Raw genomic sequence first — 17635 nt, forward strand, 5'->3', positions numbered from 1 at the left:
GTTCCATTACATACTGTTCGAGGAAACTATCGCGGATACATTCTATAAACTCCTCCTCAAGGCTGCCTTGACCGACCTGGTTAAACCAATCAACATGTAGATTAAAATCCCCCATGATAACTGCTGTACCATTTCTAAATGCATCAGTTATTTCTTTGTTTATTGCCTGCCCCACCATAATGTTACTATTTGGTGGCCTATAGATTACTCCTATCAGTGACTTTTTCGCCTTACTATTCCTGATTTCCACCCAAATGGATTCAACCTTATCCTCCATAGCACCGATGTCATCCCTTACTGTTGCCCGGATGTCATCCTTAAATAACAGAGCTACACCACCTCCCTTACCATCCACTCTGTCCTTCCGAAAAGTTTGATACCCTCGGATATTTAACTCCCAGTCGTGACCATCCTTTAACCATGTTTCAATAATGGCCACTAAATCATAGTCATTCACGATGATTTGCGCCATCAACTCATTTACCTTATTCCGAATACTACGAGCATTCAGGTAAAGTACACTTATGCTGGCTTTTATACCTCTGTTTTGAATCTTAACACCTTGATCAGTAACCTCTCCTAAATTCTATTTCCTCTTAACTTTTCTCCTAATTTTCCTTGTCGTTGAACCCATATCTTCCTGTAACAACCTGCCGTGTCGCTTACCATTAATGTTTTCACTTCCCGTTTTGTTTCTTTTCGTATTCCTGGTCCTATTCACTGAGCTCCCCTCAGTCACTGTACCTTGTACTGTCGCCCTTTTTGATTTTTGACTATGGCTTCTCTGCCTTACACTTTCCCCCTTACTGCCTTTTATTTCTGTCCCTGTTTTACTACCTTCCAACTTCCTGCATCAGTTCCCATCCCCGTGCCACATTAGTTTAAAAGGATGTAATTACATTCGAGAGGGTGGAGAGGAGGTTTACAAGAATGTTGCCAAGACTGGAAAATTACAGATGAGGAAAGATTAGATCAGCTGGGATTGCTCTCCATGGAACAGAGGCTGAGGGGAGAACGGATTGAGATGTAGGAAATTGTGAGGGGCCTGGATAGAGTGGATGGAATGTTTACTTTAGCAGAGGGGGGGGGGGGGGGGGGGGGGGTTTCCCCCATCCGGCACGAACATGACCAGCCAATCGGCTTCTTTTTTTAAAATAATTTTTTTATTCTCCTCCTTTTTCATATTTTCATTTTTACATCCATCAACAATAAACAATAATCAGCAAGATATGTCAGTTCCCATAGTAACAACGATCCCATCCGCCCACCAACCCCCGAACCTCAACCCGCGTGTTTACATAAACAAATGACAAAAAGGAATCAGGGATTACCCATAGTCACCCTTAATCTACACAGCTCCCACCCCCCACCCCACCACACCGCAGGTCTCCAGCTCCTCCCGTCCACTGCCTCTTGTAAAACTCCTCCCCCCAACCTCGGTTCCTTCCCCCCCCAACTTTCCACCCCGGCTAGACCACTCGGACCCTGTTCTGCCAGGCTCCGATGGCCGCAGCCCCTCCCCCCACCTCACTCCCGTTCACTGGCCGGCACACACCTGCCAGCGTGGAGGCCCCCGCCCGGGTCCCTTTCCCACTTGCCCTGCCCTAGGAAAGCCCAAAGATCCCCTTTTAGCACACAAACCCCGCCTATCCACCTACACCCCAAAGAACCCTCATTTCGAGTGAAAGTCCCGTCCCTTGTCCAAATCTGTACCACATTGGCTCCTTTAATCTCTACACCCGCACGCAGTGATACAAAAAAGAAGAAAATACAGTCATGAGGTTACATCGGCACATGGCCATTCCCCAATTTGTCAGTTCTGCCACAGTCCTTCTGCTTTCGCAAACTCCTCCGCTGCTTCTGCCGTTCCAAAATAAAAGTCCCTGAGCTTGTAAGTCACCCTCAGCTTTGCTGGATATACAATGCCGCACCGCACCTTGCTAATGTACAGTGCCCTCTTCACCCGGTTGAAGGCAGCCCGCCTCCTTGCCAGCTCCACCGTAAAGTCCTGGTATACACGTATACCAGCTCCAGCCCACTGCACCACCCGCTTCTGCTTGGCCCAGCTCAGGACTTTCTCCTTCACACTGTACCTACGGAAGCACAGGGTCACTGCCCTTGGCGGCTCACTAGCCTTTGGTACAGGCCGCCATGACCAATGAGCCCGATCCAGTTCATATCGGGAGGGGTCCTCCCCCTCCCCCAATAGTTTTGCCAACATCGCAGCAAAATACTCAGTCGGTTTCGGTCCTTCAACTCCTTCGGGCAGCCCCACAATCCTCAAGTTCTGTCACCTGGATCGGTTTTCCATTTTTCCTCGCAGATCCTTGTTAGTATCCATCACCTTCCACATCTCTTTCCCCATCGAGGCAAGTTGATCACCGTGCTGCAATAACGTCTCCTCCACTTCCTTCAGCGCCTCCCCTTGCTCTCGCACCTCCGCCACTGCGCTCGCCACCTCCGTCCTCACCGGGGAAACCGCCTCCTCCACCAGCGCACTCAAAACCTCCCTCATCTCCTTCCTCACCGTCTCCATGCATTTCGCAATCTGCGCCAACTGCTTTTCAAATTCCGCAGCCATCACCCTAGTTATTTCTTTAGCCGTAAGCAGTGCGGCCTCCCCTGGTGCTCCAGCCTCCATTTTTCCTGGTGACCCCGCGGTGACCTTTCCACTCCCCGACAGACCTCCAGCTGGTTTTTTTCCCTGCCGTTTTCTTGCTCACTCTCGACATTTTTCTTTGTTCTTTTTTTCCTCCTGTGTCTTCACTGTGCCTCCTCCCTGCTTCTGCCGCCTCCGCAGACCGTGGGACCGGGCTTAAAGCCCCGAAAATGCCGTTGCCGAACGGGAGCCCTCCATTGTGCGGCCGCCTCCCGCCCGCCGTCACCGGAGGTCGGCCAATCGGCCTCTTACTGTGCTTCTATGAAATGCAAGTCTCCCTTCTTTCAATATCTTTCACAATCTCTATGAGACTTAAACTGACCAATTTTGATCTTGATGCAAAGCAGCCGTTGCTCAATTCACTGGTAAATGTCATCCCTGGTACCAGCCAGTCATTCTACATCCACACACCTTGAAGATGGAGGAGGGTCTCTGCCTCCATCACCCTTCAGGCAGCGAGTTCCAGACTCCCACCACCGTCTGGGTCAAAATGTCATTCCTCATCTTCCCTCGGAGTGAGATGAGGAAGCCTGTACACAAGTCCAACATTAGCTCCTCACTTATACACTCTTCCTCTCGGACCAATGTTTGTCCTGGCCCTATCTAGTTACCATCTTGTTTACACAGCAGCAGGGTACAAACTCAAACTGCAACATACAAATGAAGCATCATTCTCATACAGACTTTACAAAGAATCTTCCCACAGAAAACTCCGCTTCAACCAAGCTGCACGAAGGAGTCTGCTGTGTGCACGTGATGAGTAACTGGAGGGTGGATGTTACAGCCCTGGCACACTGCTAGTGGGATCACAAGAGTTGACCTTGTGCAATTTTTCCTACTGTGGCCTCAAGTTATCCAGTGAAGCAACAACACGTCAGAAACTTGCTAATTCCACTTTAAGGGTGAATATGAAACAGGTGGAGACGCACACGCACACGGGATCTAGGACCAAGGGTCACAGTTTAAAAATAAGGGGTCGCTGATTTAAGTTGGAGGTGAGAATAATTTTTCTCGGTGTCTGGAAGGAGAATCTTTGGAAGTCTTACAGGCCGATCCGTGGAGATTTAGCCGGACGTTGGCGAGGGAGTTCTTGTACTACTCCCACGTACACCAGGTGTAATCCCGAATTGATTTCTTTGTCATGAGTAGGGACTTGCTGGCCGGGATGGTGGGGGCAGAATATTCGGCAATTGCCATATCTGACCATGCTCCGCACTGCGTAGATCTACAGATTTGCAAGGATAGCTTTCAGCGCCCACAATGGAGGTTGGAAGTTGGATTGCTAGCGGACGCGGAAGTTGGAATGCTAGCGGACGCGGAAGTTGGATTGCTAGCGGACGCGGAAGTTGGATTGCTAGCGGACGCGGAAGTTGGATTGCTAGCGGACGCGGAAGTTGGATTGCTAGCGGACGCGGAAGTTGGATTGCTAGCGGACGCGGCGGTGTGTGAGAGGCTCAGGAGATGCAGAATTACCTGCAGGTAAATGATAACAGAGACGTCTCAGCAGCGGTGCCCTGGGAGGGGCTGAAGGCAGCGGTGAGAGGGGAGCCGATTTCAATCCGGGCTCATAGGGACAGGACAGGTAGGGCAGAAATGGACCATCTGGTTAAGGAAATTTTATGGATGGAAAGGAGCTACGCGGGGTCCTTGAGGCCAGAGTTACTCAGGAAACAACAGAGGCTGCAGGCCGAGTTCGGGGTGCTGACTACAGGCAAGGGCGCAGAGCAGCTTAGAAAGGCAAAAGGCGCGATACACGAGCACGGAGAGAAGGCCAGCAGAACGCTCGCAACAACTAAGGAAGAGAGAAGCGGCTAGGGAGATAGGAAGGATAGCAGATGGGGATGAAAATCTGGTGGGGGACCCAACAGGGCTGAACAAGGCATTTAGGGACTTTTATAGTAAGCTGTACACTTCCGGAACCCCCCAGGGGACTGGAGGGGATGAGGCGATTCCTGGACGGACTGACCTTCCAAAGAGTGAGTAGGGGGGTGGTAGATGGACTGGGGACCCTGGTCAGGATCGAAGAGGTATTGGGGGGCCTGAAGGTCATGCAGTCGGGTAAAGCCCCAGGGCCGGATGGGTATCCGGTGGAGATTCATAAAAAGGTTTGCCGAGATAGTGGGGCTGGTGCTGGTCAGGGTTTTTAACGAGGGAAGAGACAGAGGGGTCCTACCCCCGACGATGTCGCAGGCCACTATTTCGCTTATTGTGAAACAGGGTAAAGACCCGGAGGGTTGTGGGTCTTACAGGCCGTTCTCTTTGATCAACGTAGGCGCCAAGTTACTGGCCAAGATCTTGGCGACTAGAATTGAGGACTGTGTACCGGACGTAACTGCAGAGGACCAAACCGGGTTTGTAAAGGGTAGGCATTATGATGCCCCCGGAGAGCAGGGCGGCAGAGATAGTGGTAGCTATGGATGCGGAAAGGCTTTTGACCGGGTCGAGTGAGTGTATCTATGGGAGGTGCTGGGACGGTTTGGGTTCAGGGAGGGGTTCATTGACTGGGTTACGCTGTTATATCAGGCCCCAGAGGCTAGTGCAAGGATGAACAGGACGACATCAGATTATTTCAGACTGCACCGCGGGACAAGACAGGGTTGCCTTCTCTCCCCACTGCTGTTCGCGCTGGCCATAGAGCCGCTGGCAATTGCTGGAGTGCTTCAAGGGACTGGAAAGGGCTGGTCGAGTGGAACATACAGTCTCGTTATATGTGGATGACCTGCTTTTATACGTATCGGACCCAATGGCGGGGATGGACGGAATCATGGAAACCCCGAGGGAGTTTGGCCGGTTTTCAGGATATAAACTGAACGTGGCTAAGAGCGAGTTGTTTGTAATTCAGGCGAGGGGGCAGGAGAGTGGGCTGAAGGGGCTGCCATTCAGGCTGGTAGGAGAAAGCTTTAGATACTTGGAGATACAGGTGGCCGGGGACTGGGGCAGGTTGCATAAGCTCAACCTGTCCCGACTGGTGGAACGAGTGAGGGAGGAGGTTCGGAGTTGGGATGCGCTCCCGCTGTCACTAGCGGGGAGGGTGCAGACTGTTAAGATGACGATTCTCCCGAGATTCTTGTTCATATTTCAGTGTCTCCCCGCTTTCATCCCAAAGGTCCTTCTTTAAGAGGCTGAATAAAATTATCCTGGGATTTGTCTGGGCGGGGAAGTCCCCGCAGGTGAGGAAGCGGATGCTCGAAAGGAGCAGAGGGGAGTGGGGGCTGGCGTTGCCGAACTTCAGCAACAACTACTGGGCGGCCGACATAACGATGATAAGGAAATGGATGGTGGGTGCAGGGTCAGTTTGGGAGCGGACGGAGGCTGCTTCGTGCAGGGGTACCAGTTTGGCAGCCCTGGTTACAGTGCCTCTGCCGCTCCCACCAGCGCGGTATTCCACCAGCCCTATAGTGGTAGCAGCTCTTTGGATCTGGGGCTAGTGGAGGAGGCATATAGGGGAAGTGAGAGCATCGGTGTGGACCCCAATCTGTGGTAATCACGGATTTGCCCCGTGGAACATGGATAGTGGGTATTGACTGTGGCGGAGGGCGGGGATTGCGAGGGTGGGTGATCTGTTCTTGGAAGGGAGCTTCCCGAGCATGAGGGCGCTGGAGGAGAAGTTTGGCCTGGCGGGAGGGAATGACTTTAGATACTTACAGGTGCGGGATTTCGTGTGCAGGCTGGTGCCGTCCTTCCCACGCCTCCCGCCAAAGGGGAGGCAGGACCGAGTAGTTTCTAGGGGAGAGGTAGGTGAGGGTAGAGTCTCAGATATTTACAAAGAACTAATGGGAGCAGAGGATACACAGACTGAGGACCTGAAGGGTGTGCACCGGGCCCACATGACAGTGGCCTGGATGAGTAAATCCTTCGGGTTGGAGGAAGAGTGTGCCAGATGCGCCAATGGGCCGGCTAATCAAGTGCACATGTTCTGGTCGTGCCCCAGACTCAGGGGGTACTGGCAGGGATTCGCGGGCATCATGTCCCGGGTTTTGAAAACTGGGGTGGTAATGAATCCTGAGGTGGCAATCTTTGGGGTGTCGGAGGACCCGGGAGTCCAGGAGGAGACGGAGGCCGATGTCTTGGCCTTTGCTTCCCTGGTAGCCCGGCGACGAATACTGTTGGCATGGAGGGACTCAAGGCCCCCGAAGACCGAAATATGGCTCTTGGACATGGCGAGCTTTCTTGGTCTGGAGAAAGTTAAGTTCACCTCGAGAGGTTCACTATTGGGGTTCGCCCGGAGGGGGCAGCAGGCAGGTCCTTGCGAGAATAGAGTTGTGGTTTGTACGATGAGTTATTTGCTTTTCTTTTTTGTACAGTACTATACAACGTCATTGTTTTATATGCCAAAAATACCTCAATAAAATTGTTTATTAAAAAAATGTCCAGTCTTTAACAGTTCAATGTTTGGGGTCCGGGTATTGTTTTGACATCTCACTAAAGATTGTACAAACTGTTATATAAAATTGCTTTTTACACCGAAATGATTTTACACTGTACCAGCACAGACTCGAGACCAGAATTCTGAACTGTATCATTTCTAATCTCCTGCAATTTAGTTTGAAGACATCTTCAGTGGTCGATTCCTTCTGCTGCCAATTAAGCTGCTCCCACATCAAATTCAAAGCCCAAATATACCCAATGTGACTGGCGTCTTAATTTGTAATCAAATTTAGCCTCTCGTTTCTACAACAGCCAGACTTCTGAAGCCGGTAGTTCCATAATAATAATAATAATAATAATAATAATAATAATAATAATAATAATAATAATAATACACCATGGCACCAAACCAGCCAAGCTTTCACCTAAAGTAGAAGTTGATGCGGTGCATTCAATATTACGGTTTGGCACACTGGCATGCTTTGTGATGAAAGCGGGGGTCAGTGTTAATCCACACCCAACTCCAGCGGCACGGTTCACCTGCCAGGTAGAGAGGAGACGAGGGAGACTCCCAGAGCCAGCAGTCTCAATCTGCAGCACCTTCCAATCAGTCAGTCCTTCATTTCCTATTGCCCAATGCAACAGACCACAAGCCTCCACTCCACAACCTCGAGCCTCCATAGCATAGAAAGTAAAGGCAAGACTGACCGTTATGGAAGAGATAACTTTCTCATTGAACAGTATCCCTGATGAGTGCCAAGGGCACGCTGCCCTGCCAGAGGGGCCATCTTTCGGATATAACACAGCCTTCCCTCTTTAGGTGGTTGCAAAAGATCCCAGGTGCAATTTTCCGGCCGCATTGCGCCTTGGTAGATGCCAGGAGAGGCCTCTTCCGAGAACTGCCAGGCTCACAAAATCTAACGGGATCTCACAAGATGTCACTCATTGTGGGCGGGATCAGTATTTGGCAAATCTGCATCAGAGCGAGTAGCTGGTCTCTCACTAAAATGCAGCTTGCCTGATGCACGCGAGGCATTGGGATCTAACGCCTTCTCAGAGATCTTCTGGGCAAGGTGGCACCCTGGCACAGCTGGTGCCACCCAGGCATCTTCTGCCTTGGACCATCTGAGGGCACTGCCAAGGTGCCAGGCTGACATTGTGCCCATACTGGAGAATCAGGCCTGGGGCTGCCCTGCCTGTGAGGTGGAGTATGGGTAGTGCGGGGCCTGAGGCCCAGAATTGCAACAAAGTCCCGTTCGAGAGCATGGTCTTTCTCGGCACTTAGTATCAGGAACCACCCAGCTAAACGTACTTGACACAGGACTCTGTTGCAATTCGGTTAGATTGTGCCCCCCACCCCCCCAATGGCTATTCTCCTCCGAAGAACAGGAGGTGTTTGTTCCTGGTGTTCTGACCAATACTTATCCTGCAATTAATATGACAAAAACAATCATGTGGTTGTTATACATTGCTGTGTGTGGGATCTTGCGGTGTGTAAATTGGCTGCTGAGTTTCCTACGTTGCAACAGCGACCACATTTCAAAACTACTTCACGGACTGTAAAACAGAGTGATTGTGAAAGATGCTGGGGCGGGAGGGAACTGAATGTTTCCTCTCGACTTTGATTCAGACTCACTTTCTGGTTGGCGGGCAGCAGTATAAACTCTCTGGAACTTCACAACTTACAGACTGTTGATTAATGACGATACTCCATTTAGCAAACACTCAAGGTAGTGATTCTCCCAAATCCCGTTTAGCCACCTGCATCGCGGCACTCGCAGACAAACACATGGCAAGACAACGTGACTCATCTTTAAAGGGGCCTGAATGGGGATCGTGCGGCCGAGGCCACACACCGCCTTGTGGTGGTGGGGGAAGAGCCCCGCTCGTAGGACCTCCCAGTGAGATCGGGACACCATTTTTAAATGTCATCCCACTCTCAAGAGGCCCCAAATCGATCCCCTCCCCTCACCCCGAACACACGATGGGAGAGTCTCTTGGCAGTGCCAACCTGGCATCCTGGAATTGCCCATGCAGCTGGGCACCTTGGGCAGTGCCAGGCTGGCACCACCAAAGTACCAGGCTAACACTGCCAGGGCACCCAGGTGGCACCACACCCCCAAAGGGCATGCAGCTGGGGGCCTCGAGCAGACCCCCACAAGTGCCGTTCGGTCAGGTCCCGGTTTGTGGAGACCAGTTTTTTTTTTTTTTTTCAAAAAAATATACTTTATTCATAAAAATTTATCATGAGCATTACAGAAACATTTCAAATTGTCTTGACTGTACATTTCCGGCAGGGTTACATGTTGCCTTGACTTTCTTCCATTCAATTTTGATATTGTCATACACATATCACTCTTTACATTACAATTCCTTCTTAAATATTTACAGTGCCAGTTTTTTTTGTACATTGGAGTGTTGGTTTCCCCGACCGAGGGGCTTTACACTGTTACCCGCCCCTCGGTGTACATTTGCTGGAAAGACTTTACACAGTGGTCTTTCCCCATTGCGCCTTGGCGGCAGCTGCCCCAAGCTTGAGTGCGTCCCTCAGCACGTAGTCCTGGACCTTGGAATGTGCCAGTCTGCAACACTCGGTCGAGGACAATTCTTTGCACTGGAAGATCAGCAAGTTTCGGGCAGACCAAAGAGCGTCTTTTACCGAGTTGATGACCTTCCAGCAGCAGTTGATATTTGTCTCGGTGTGTGTCCCTGGAAACAGTCCGTAGAGCACAGAGTCCTGTGTCACAGATCTGTTTGGGATAAACCTTGACAAATACCACTGCATCTCTCTCCAGACCTTCTTTGCAAAGGCACATTCCACAAGGAGGTGTGTGACCGTCTCATTTCCCCCACAGCCACTCCGAGGGCAGCGTGCATTGGCGCAGAGCCTTCGGGTGTGCATGAAGAATCTGACAGGGAGGGCCCTTCTCACCACCAGCCAAGCTAGGTCTTGGTGCTTGTTTGAAAGTTCTGGTGATGAGGCGTTCTGCCAGATGACTCTGGCAGTCTGCTCAGGGAACCATCCAACGTCCTCCACGGTCTCTTTTTCCCTGAGGGCCTCGAGGACATTACATGCTGACCACTGCTTCATTGCCTTGTGGTCAAAGGTGTTTTCCTTCAAAAACTTTTCCACAAAGGACAGGTGGTACGGCACGGTCCAACTACTTGGAGCGTTCCGCGGCAATGAGGCCAGGCCCATCCTTCGCAACACCGGGGACAGGTAGAACCTCAGTATGTAGTGACACTTGGTGTTTGCATACTGGGGGTCCACGCACAGCTTGATGCAGCTGGACACAAAAGGTGGCCAACAGGATGAGGGAGGCGTTGGGTACGTTCCGCCCTCCCTTCTCCAGAGGTTTGTACATGGTGTCCCTTCGGACACGGTCCATCTTGGATCGCCAGATAAATTTGAAGATGGCCCTGGTGACTGCTGTGGCGTAGGGTCGGGTTATGGGCCAGACCTGCGCCACGTACAGTAGCACCGAGGAGTACCTCACACCTGATGACCAGGGTTTTGCCCGCAATGGAGAGGGAGCGTTGCTCCCACCAGCCCAGTTTCTGTCTTACCTTTCCTATGCGCTCCTCCCAGTTTTTGGTGCACGCCCCAGCAGCTCCGAACCATATCCCCAGCACCTTCAGGTAATCTGACCTGACAGTGAAGGGGACAAAGGACCGGTCGGCCCAGTTCCCAAAGAACATGGCCTCGCTCTTGCCCCGGTTTACCTTGGCTCCAGAGGCCAGTTCAAACTGGTCGCAGGTGGTCAAGAGCCTGCGTACAGACGCGGGATCCGAGCAGAAGACGGCAACGTCGTCCATGTACAGGGAGGCCTTGACTTGCATGCCTCCACTGCCTGGGATCGTCACTCCTCTTATACCCGGATCCTTCCTGATGGACTCGGCAAAAGGTTCTATGCAGCACACAAAAAGGGCAGAGGAGAGAGGGCAGCCCTGCCTGACTCCAGATCTGATCTGGAACTTTTCTGATTCCCACCCATTGATTGAGACTGCGCTATAGATGTTTGTGTAGAGCAGTTTGATCCAATTGCGAATTCCCTCCCCAAACCCCATTTTGGAGAGCACATCCATCATGTAGGTGTGCGATATTCTGTCAAAAGCCTTCTCCTGGTCAAGGCTGATGAGGCAAGTGTCCACCCCCCTGTCCTGCACGTAGGCGATCGTATCCCTGAGTAGCGCGAGGCTATCAGAGATCTTCCTGCCGGGTACAGCACAGGTCTGGTCAGGGTGGATCACCGACTCCAGAGCAGACCTGACCCGATTGGCGATGACCTTTGCTAGAATTTTGTAGTCCACATTCAACAGTGAAATGGGTCGCCAATTTTGAATTTCTTCCCTTTCCCCCTTCTGCTTGTAGATGAGGGTGATGATGCCTTTCCTCATGGACTCTGACATGCTGCCTTCCAGAAGCATACTCTCGTACACTTCCAGCAGGTCTGGGCCGATCCAGTCCCACAGAGCCGAATACAACTCAACCGGTAAGCCGTCGCTTCCGGGAGTTTTACTCGTCTCGAAGGACTTGGCGGCCTTTGTCAGCTCGTCTAGAGTTAGTGCTTTGTCCAGGTTTTCCAGCTCGCTGTCGCCTATGACCTCCGTGATAGTCGACAGGAAGGTCTGGGAAACAGTGCTATCTGTTGGCTTCAGGTCATACAGTCTGGCATAAAAGTATTGGCAGATCCTCAGGATGTCAGACTGCGATGACTTTACAGAGCCATCTTCTTCTTTCAGGCTGCTGATCACAGAGGTCTCTCTGTGCACCTTTTGGAAGAAGAAGCGTGAGCACTTTTCGTCCTGCTCCACGGAGCGGACTCTGGAACGGAAGATAACCGTGGAGGCCTCCGAGGTGTAGAGCGAGGCTTGCTGGCTCTTCACCTCTTGGAGATCCTCCTTGACATCCACCCCCATCGCCTGCAGCTGGAGCAAATTCTGCATACTTTTCTGGAGCCTGGACATGACCCCTCGTCTCTCTCTCACCTTTTGAACGCCCTTGAGGATGAAAAACCTCTTGATATTCCCCTTGATTGCTTCCCACCAGAGATGTGGGGCCTCAAAGAGGGGTTTCACGGTTCTCCAACCTTTGTGATCCCTCCTGAGTTCCTCGAGGTTCTCAGGGGTCAGCAGTTTTACATTTAGCTTCCACGTCCCCCTGCCTACCCCCTGGTCTTCCTGCAGGTGGCAGTCGGCCAGTAGGAGGCAGTGGTCAGAGAAGAACACCGGCCTTACGTCGGTGGACCTGACCGTGAAAGCACAGGACACAAAGAAGAAGTCTATCCTGGAGCGGACGGACCCGTCTGGCCGTGACCATGTGTATCTACGCTGCGCTCCGTCTGCAGGGTTGCTGCAGACGTCGAGCAGCTTGGCGTCTTTTACCGTTTCCATCAGGGGTCTGGACGTAGCGTCTAGTTTGCTGTCGGCTCTGCTGGATCGTCCAGCCGCATCGAAGATGCAGTTGAAGTCACCACCCAGGATGACCGGCTTGGAGGTGGCCAACAGCAGTGGGAGTTGCTGAAGAACTGCCAGCCGCTCACTTTTTACGGCCGGGGCGTACACATTTATAAGTCTGAGAGGGGTGTTTTTGTATTTCACGTCTGCTACGAGGAGGCGCCCGCCCACCACCTCCTTAACGTCGGAGATGGTGAAGTTGCCTCCCCGCAGCAGAATACCCAGGCCGGAGGAGCGGCAGTCGTTTCCTCCTGACCAGATGGATGGCCCGTGGGACCACCAGCTCGACCAGCGCCTGTAGTTGCTGAGGTGCGGAATTCCGCACTCCTGCAGGAACAGTAGGTCAGCTTTTACATTTGCCAAATAGTTGAGTGTGGCTACACACCGCGAAGTATCTTTGATGCTTCGCACATTTATGGATGCAATTTTTAAACCCATTATAAAAAAGATAGATTTACCAGTCTCAAGAGTCCAGAGTCTATACAGTTGGCTGTTCCAGCTGTTGAATGTTCCCCAGCATGCCGGTGGTGCTCGCAAACTTTAGTACAGTTGCAGGGCTGAGAAAACTGTTCTGGTCCGTACTGGCCCCGTGATTTTGATGCAGATGCATTGGGGGGGGTGGTGTAGCCCTGGGGTTCGTCGTGGCAGTCAGTAGGTGTTGGGGTTGCAGGCCGGTCTTCACCTGGGTTGTTGCTGCTCGTTGCTATCGGGGGTTGGTCTGTGACCTTGTTTTCTTCCCGGTCGGTGGTCTGGGGGGTCTGTGCCTTCCGTTCCACGTTGGTGCTTTGCCTCTTTATCTGAGGCCGATTCTTGTCCTGTTTTCCCTCATCGGATGAGGTGTCGGCACTAAGTGCGCCGGCTGAGAGGTGTCGCTTTTTGCCACTACCCCTCAGGGGGTTCTTCAGTTTGTTTTTTTGTTTCCTCTTACGTTTGTCCCTGTTCACGGTTTCCCAGGGCTCTTTATTCTTTGTCCCATCCTCTTCCTCTTCCATAGAGTGTTCCTCATCAGATGGGGCTGGGGTTGGGTTGTCAGGAGGTGCTGGGGCCTCCTCTTTTTGTTGGGGGCCCTTCTGTTGCTTTTCCTCATTCTGTGCCGTGGTGTCTTTTTCGGTGGAGGGTGTATGCACCTCCTCTCTGGTCGCCTTTTTGACTCCGCTGCTGATGATCTGTGCATATGTCGCCCCGCGTTTCGGGCAGGCCCTGTAAAGATGGCCGGCCTCCCCACACAGGTTGCAGCACTTGTCTTCTTTGCAGTCCTTAGTCATGTGTCCCTCCTGCCTGCAGTTCTTGCAGAAGGTCACACTGCAGTTTGCGGCAACATGCCCCGTTTTGCCACAGGTGTGGCATACCCGTGGCTGTCCCACGTAGTAGAGGTAGCCACGATTTACTCCAATAGCGAAATTGGAGGGGGGGATGCAGGATGGCTCCGTTGCTGTCCGTTCTTAGGGTCACCTTGACCTGGTGCTCACTTGTCCAGATGCCGAAGGTGTCTTTCACTTGCACGCTGTCACTTTTCAGCTCAGCGTACCTGGCGAGGAACGTGAGCACATCAGACACAGGGACGTGGGGGTTGTACGTGTGCAGTGTAACAACCCGATTTCGCTGTGCCGGTAGCGTAAACAGAGGCTCTGCAGTCAGGATCGACAAGGGACTCTGGTTACCTTTTTCCTTGAAGACGTTCAAGAATTTGATGCACGCTGCGACGCTCTTGAAGGTGACATCAAAGAAACCATTCTTGGGGAAGTTTTGCAAGCAGAAGATCTCTGTTGCTTTAAACCCACAACACTCGAGCAGCACCCTCTTCACGAAGTGTTTCCGGTCCAAAGGTGACTCTCCTTCCGTTTTCTTCACTGTGACTCGGACAGTGTTTCGCACTCCCCAGCCTGGTGGTCGGGATGCAGCTGCATCCATAGCTCGTACGGTGGGTGTGAAACTGTATCGGCGTTAGGCCTAAACCCGAAGTTTAGGCCAGCATGTAGATCCACCAATAGCAGCCAAGCTCCAAACGTTTCCTCTTTGACGACTTCAATCCCTCCGAGTTCTCCAATCCACGATCGACATCGAAATCCTCAGCTTCCCTCGATCAAATGAGACTACACTTGATCTTAGCCAAAAGGTTTGTGGAGACCAGTGCTGAACAGCGCTCGCCCGAGGTCTCCGAGACGAAGGGGATGCATCCCAAAGCCTCAGGTACCTCGGGAATCTGCACATTAAAGTGAGACTAACTGCCTTACTCCAATATGCGGATTTGCCAAAAACTAATCCCGCCCTCAATAGGTAGGATTTACATCGCAACGTCTGGCAAGATCGCATTGGATCTGGCAAGCCGGGTGGATCCTGGGAGCAGGATCTCATCGGCAGTGCTGCGCTGTGGCGAGCTGCTTTTCCAGCACAGCTATTGGATCGTGCCCTCAGTCAAAGAGTCTGTGCTGACCATCAAACACCTAACTATTCTCATCCTGCTTTCCAGCACTTGGTCCTTAGCCTTGTATGCAATGGCTTCTCATGTTTTCATCTAAATACTTCTTAAAAGTGTTTTTTGATGTTTTTTAGCGATCATCGGAATCTGGAAGTGGCAGTCAGGGAATCTGGACAGCGGTATAACTCCAGTCTGTGGGCTCACATAGAAGAGGCTCACAGCGGATACCCGTGGTATAACTGCAACCTCACTCTGCAGCGTTAATATCACTTATCACACCTGTCACAAGGTGGGATGATTCAATGCATTTTGTTCCCCTTCAGTAAAGCAAGCAGCTGAAACAGAGAGCAGGTCGAGCCCTGTGGCACAAGTGCCAGTTTCCCAATGTTTGAACAAAGTGGGCCTGCTCTGATTTGGGCTTGCAGAATGCCGCAGCAATTTTAACCAGTTCCTACCCTCGCACTCTGGAAAAGGGTGGCTAAGCAGGAAACCGTAGATTCATTTTGTTTAGCCCAAAAATCAATAAACCAGTTGTGGGAGCACTAATCACATTCCAGTAATAGCTTCCTTACACAGGGAAAATGACACTGACCAATAATTAATCTGCTGGTCAAATAATTCACTTAGCAATCCCTCGAAAACCACTGGAGCAGACAAACAGTGGAGTTCTCCACAATATATTAAACACTGTTTAATACAGCTTCACCTAAACAGTCAGCACAGCACTGTTCAACAATGCTTTCTGGACACAAAGAACAAAAAAGGTATTTTTTGTCTTAATTTTATATTTTTACTCCTTAAACATTCCTTATAGATGAACAACACAGAACACCTCCTGCATGAGCAGGAATGGGTGTGTACAGAGATAATGAGCTATCATTCCCAATTTCCCTCTAGAATATTAACAGGAAAAATAAAGTAACTTCTAAATTTAAAAAAAAAATCTCTTTGAAAAGCATCCACAGTACTGATATATTCAGCAGACAGGCTTTGAAGGCAATATTTATACAGATTTCAAAGATTGATGATCTCTCCGTGCTGTCAAAGCAACTTTCACTTTATCCCTGGACACACATTTAAACTTTGGTGGTTCCAAAAAAAAATAGTTAGGGTTATTCCCTCCACTCCCTCCCGTCTCCAGATGACAACTACTTTTACTGAAGTTTCAGTATCTGGACGTTTTGACCCCCAGTCTTTATTTCATTAACTATTTCAAACACGCACAGCAGAGGGGTCCCCAAAGACACTTCTATGCAAATGAGGAACTAATGGCAGTTTAAGAATGCCTCGCATCATTCCTTTCATTGTGAAATAGAAACTACAGCCGGCACAGTTACCCGTGTGGGTGCAGTGGCCACAGCGTGGGCAGCAGCAGGTAACGAGAGAAAGGGCATCACCGTTTAGTGCCCCAGTGCCCAGGATTAGGGCAGTTGTCAGAGTCAGACTCCAATCAGAGTCAGCAAGAGTGCTTTTTCCCGGCTCCAGCACCGCTTACACCAGCGCACGGACTGTGGCACAGACTGCCAAAAGAGGCATTAGTGCCAATGACTGCGAACCGTTAGATGAACAAGGCACTCACAGCAATAACCCTTCACTGCGTGCTGCTGGACGGGACTTTCTCACCGAGATTCAGTGCAATCGCGGAGAAACAAGCTCCTAATAGACGTGCAATTGAGCTGCACACCTCGCAACAGCCTGACTGGCATCCTTTTAACAGCAATAATGCACTCAGCACTGAACCACCCAACATTTACAACAGCTGCTTTATGCACTGTCACTCCATTCAACTCGAAAATCTCCCTCACCAGCCACTCACCCCCTTACCTCCTGCCTGGGAAATGAAGCTGACACTCTACTCCATTCCTCTGTCCCGACACCACAGCAAGGGGAAATTCGACAATTCATTTGCATTCCAATATGCATCACATGACAGGGATATTCCAATAGGACTGGTGCAATATTCCACAGACACGCCTCTGTACTTCTGGGTCAGGTCAATACTAACAGGGTTGTACCACTGTGCATTGTAACAAGGGGGGGGGGATTTAATGCCTTTTATTTGCTTATTATGCTCGCCACATAAACAGCAACTTGCACGAGTGACACAGCACACTGGAGCTGACTTTGGTGATCACAGAACTGGTTCATTTTGTGATCACAGCTTCTTCCTGGCCCCATTCACCCAGAGCAGGAGCTGTGAACACACTCAGGGAATACTGAGTGCTATTGTATTTGTATTCCACTTAGACAATAATGATATTTTCTTGGCCAGGCATCAGTGGATGTGTTTTTAATCAATGTGTTGCCAACAGTAGGTAGTTTATTTTCTGCAGCCACTGTTGCCAGGCAACAGGCCACTGACATTCTCCATAGAAGCAAATGTTGGATATTCTTTCTGCAGCTTGGTGCCTGGAGATCTGATGCCAAACTGATACTGCAATACTTATTCTCAATTAATGCAAATTTATTGCATATCCACACACACCCCCACCGTTAACAATTCCGAGCACGAGGCTATTTTCCAATAACACAGCCAAGAACTCTGAAATGTACAATTTATATAACTAAACAAAAGTCAAGCTGGAAGGCAAGCACTATGTGACGTACCTCACAGCTTGCTGTTCACTCAGGAGAACAGCCCTTTTAGCCCACACTCCAAGCAATAACATTTTGGTATTTTGGATGGCAGTTTATATCCAAATATCAAAGTGTTTGAGCTTGCACATTAATTG

The 17635-nt window shown here is 50.7% G+C and overlaps 1 protein-coding gene across 5 annotated transcripts in view; it reads right to left on the reverse strand.

The window, feature by feature from the left end:
* Nucleotides 1-16808, reverse strand: part of LOC140392522 (polyhomeotic-like protein 2) — a 289127-nt gene extending 272319 nt beyond the window's left edge. For 4 of the 5 annotated variants that reach the window (XM_072477780.1, XM_072477778.1, XM_072477779.1 and 1 more), the window contains exon 1: nt 16728-16808. The gene's annotated coding sequence lies outside the window, so the exon portion shown is untranslated. Of the gene's footprint in view, nt 1-16719 lie in introns of all 5 variants that reach the window. The other variant, XM_072477776.1, reaches the window with a different exon arrangement.
* Between the last annotated feature and the right edge of the window lie 827 nt (nt 16809-17635).

Source organism: Scyliorhinus torazame, chromosome 16, assembly GCF_047496885.1.
Source record: "Scyliorhinus torazame isolate Kashiwa2021f chromosome 16, sScyTor2.1, whole genome shotgun sequence".
Lineage (NCBI taxonomy): Eukaryota > Metazoa > Chordata > Chondrichthyes > Carcharhiniformes > Scyliorhinidae > Scyliorhinus > Scyliorhinus torazame.